Source organism: Olea europaea, chromosome 7 (genome assembly GCF_002742605.1).
Source record: "Olea europaea var. sylvestris chromosome 7, O_europaea_v1, whole genome shotgun sequence".
NCBI lineage: Eukaryota > Viridiplantae > Streptophyta > Magnoliopsida > Lamiales > Oleaceae > Olea > Olea europaea.
In genome coordinates, this window is record NC_036243.1 from 15,075,236 (window position 1) to 15,079,208 (window position 3,973).

Genomic DNA, 3,973 nt, shown 5'->3' on the forward strand with positions numbered 1-3,973 from the left:
GTGCTATACATCTGGCAAAGAATGTAGCATTTCATATCACTTCATCAGATTTCTCTTAGAGGATGGAGTATTAACACTGGAAAAGATCCAGGGCAGTAGAAACCCAGCTGACATGTTAACCAAGACGGTAACTACGGAAAAACTGGAGTTGTGTTCAGCTTCAGTTGGCCTTCTAAAATGAAGACGAGGAAGGTGATCCACACCAATTTTACTAAAAAGGAACTGCTCGCAGGATGTCTCAAGGTGAAGCCACATTAGTCTCCAAGTGGGAGATTGTTGAAATTTTGGAGCCTACATTTTAGGCTTCACAATTTCTTTCATGTGTGTCAGACACATTTTTCAAAAGTTGTAGCAAATGTTGAAAAAAAAGGAATGTGCATGGAAACTCTTGCTAACAACAGCCGTATTTTTGGAAGAAATTTTTGCCATGCATTTAATGCAAGGCAACTTTGTTGAAAAATTGATGGACATGCATTTAATGAGGAAGGTGAGAATTTTACTATAAATACGAGGTCAAAGCAGAAGCAAAAGATATGAGTGAAAAGAGAAGTGCAAGAAAAGTGTTGAGTGAAAACACGAGAGTGAGCAAAGCACAAAAGTGAGAAGCAGTTAGGCTTCAGTTTGTGCAGAAAATTAACGAGAGAAAAATTGAGAGATTGTCTTTGTATAGGCAAATAAAATACAGAGAGTATATTTGTTATATCCATTTTCTTCTCTTGTTGATATAGTAAAAGAATTGGTGTGGGTTTGTGGACGTAGGCACGATTGCCGAACCACATAAATTCTTGTGTCATTTGCACTTATTATTTTTTGCTACATTTATTTCTTCTCAGTTCAAATTATTTTGTGTCCCACTGATCCTGGCGGAATTAGTAACGGTCTAATTTCCTAACAGCCTAAATGTTCTTGCACTAGAAAAACATCTCAGTTCTTTGTGACGATCTCTTGAACTTTATTGACTTTCTTGCGAAGAAAAATTCTGGAAGGCATTCGTTATTAAAAACCAATGCCTACCAGTGTGAAACGGTTGTTCTGATTTTGACTGCATCCTTCGGCCTTTGACATTGGCGGCTGAGTAGTGACTACTGACTAATCTACCAGAGCATGAATCTGAATGGATTACCGACTAAAACAAGTATTTAAGGAATTGATTTTACTCTTGCTTTTTTGGGTATCTCCGCAAACTTTGCTTTCTTATGCCTCTATCTCTACTTCCTGTCTTAGGAGGCTTTTTTACGATTTTTTATTTTTATTTTTTGCAGCTGATCATTGAAAGACAATGGAAGGAGTTTCTAGATTATAATGACACAATTGGGGTTCATATTTCATGTAAGGATTCCCCTTTTTTCACATGGCCTGATTTTTTTGCTTTGTTTGATGAATCTATAAATCATTTATAAAGCGGTTGAACTTCATCTTCAACCACATTCCAATGGTCCACAAGTATCCATTTATTCACCACTCATTCCTATCTATTTATAAATTAAACTGTTTATAAATTCTTTCCAAACGGAGGAATAGATTACAAGCTGATGAAGCGCATTTGAAGTGTTGTGAAAATTGCATGGGTTACCCCTTCCCTTCCTAAGTCCTAACCCAACCCAACCCAGCCCGTCAATCCCTCACTCCGCATCTTCCTCCACCATCCCCAGCCTGTCCTCCCATCTTTCTCTACTGTCAATAAAATTTCTCTGTGTGCACGTATGAGGAGGAAAGGGAAAAGGGGAAAAAATAGTCATTTCTTGGACATTCCTTTTAATTATCACCAGTTTACTTATAGAGAGCTGAAATACATGGTGCTTGTGAACTGGTATGTTAAGTGTGAGTACAGTTTAAGTGATTGAATAATAGTATGGTGAATGAAATTGGAGGCAAGCATTCATGATTTTCTTTTAAAAGTGGTTGTGCCAAATAGAATATGTAATTTTGAATCTCATATGTATGTAGAAATTCAAATATGAATTATTCTTCAACATTAAAAATGATATTTACTCATATTTAATATCTTTTGGTAATTTATTTTATTTATAGCTTATAAGGATATATCTTCATGTTTATCAGCATATTAATTCATATCCAAAAACTGTTTTTTAGTCAAGAAAGCTCCTACTGCATGTAAGCACTAAAATGTGTTCATTATCACCTATTTAATTTAGCTTAATCCAAACAATACCTTACCCTGGGCTTCAGTAGCTGACCGGCTGTTGTAATGCAGGACGATGCCAGGAAGCTTGACAAAACTGCCAAAAATCGCTACTCAGTGTAGCTTCACGATTAAAGATAAAAAGAAATGGTTGATGCCACCGTAGTGTCACGACCCGCTCGATCTTGGCACAAGAAGATCGAGAAATTTAAAATGTTGACGAGTTGGGGCTAACCGGAATATTCTAGACTCCCACAAGTGCATGAAGATTGCTAGAATATGGTGGGACATTCTAGAAGCCTACAAGCCCCTCACTTGGTAGATTATTCTAGATCATCCTAGTTTAGTCCATAGATATTTTAATGTAGATATTTGTATAGATAATTCTAGATGTGTAATCTAGACCGTTGGATAGAAAAGATCCTAGCCATCCATTTGAGGAGGCTACCACTATAAATAGCTTGGTAGGATTCATTTGAAGGATCAAGAGAGTGAAATTGTAAAGAGTATTTTTTATTCAATACAAAGCCTTCTTTGTAAGCTCTTGTGTTTCTTCATTGTCCCTTTCTTAAAGTGTTCTACTTAGTGCCTTTCTAAAACATCAACGCCAATCGGGAGGCTGACTTAGTGTAATAACCGCGGGGGCGGAAGTTGAAGACACTAAGGCCGCACGGTTCTTGAAGGAAATTAGCAAGTCCGTGACAGTTGGTATCAGAGCCTAGGTTTGCTCACTTACTATCGTTGGCATGGCGGAAAAAGATGTTGTGGGATCCGGCATTTCGAAAGTAGGAAAGACGTGACGATTTTGGGTCGAGGACGGCTTACTCTACACTACGGGGTAGCGTATCTATGTTCCTAAGTGGAACAATTTGCGGCGAGATATCATCAAGGAGTGTCATGACACAAAGTGGGCTGGTCATCCAAGGCAGAAACACACATTGGCACTACTTGAACGAGCTTACTATTGGCCGCAAATGAAAGACATGGTGGAGCTCTATGTAAAGACTTGTCTTGTGTGCCAACAAGACAAGGTGGAAACAAGGTCACCAGCGGGTTTGTTGGAGCCTCTACCAGTCCCGGAGCGTCCATGGGACTCTATCACCATGGACTTCATTAGTGCCCTGCCTAAATTCGAAGGGTTCGGGTCAATAATGGTGGTGGTTGATCGATTCTCCAAGTATGGCACCTTCATTCCTGTCACCAAGGATTGCACAGCGGAGGAAGCCGCAAGGCTATTCTTCAAGAATGTTGTGAAGTATTGGGGGTTACCGCGGAGCATAATAAGTGATCGTGATCCCCAATTCACGGGTCGGCTATGGACGGAGTTGTTCAAACTCCTAGGCTCGGACCTACACTTCTCTACAAGCTTTCACCCTCAGACGGATGGACAAACAGAAAGGGTGAATGCTTTGTTGGAGTGCTATCTCCGGCACTTTGTAAGTGCCAATCAAAGAGATTGGGCCAAGCTCCTGGATATTGCACAATTTTCCTACAATTTACAAAGGAGTGAAGCCACGGGGCGGAGCCCATTCGAGTTGGTGACAGGACAACAACCACTAACACCCTACACTTTGTCCACTTCTATTGAAGGAGGGAAAAACCCCGGAGCATACAAAATGGCTAAGTCATGGGAAGAGCATGCCGACTTAGCACGATCTTGTTTAAACAAAGCCCAGAGGCGCATGAAGAAGTGGGCCGATAAGAAGAGACGGCCTTTGGAATTTAAAGTTGGCGATCAAGTCCTTGTGAAAATATTACCTCAACAATTCAAGGCGTACCGAAGTGTACACAAAGGCTTGGTACGGAGATATGAAGGGCCGTTCCCGGTGA

General features: G+C 40.2%; 1 long non-coding RNA gene across 1 annotated transcript; it reads left to right on the forward strand.

Moving 5' to 3' along the window:
* The first annotated feature begins 550 nt into the window (after positions 1 to 550).
* On the forward strand, positions 551 to 2,648 carry LOC111397132. Its single transcript, XR_002703153.1, has 3 exons — positions 551 to 1,171; positions 1,263 to 1,329; positions 2,216 to 2,648. It is a non-coding gene; the product is annotated as an uncharacterized LOC111397132 (long non-coding RNA).
* Positions 2,649 to 3,973: the final 1,325 nt, after the last annotated feature.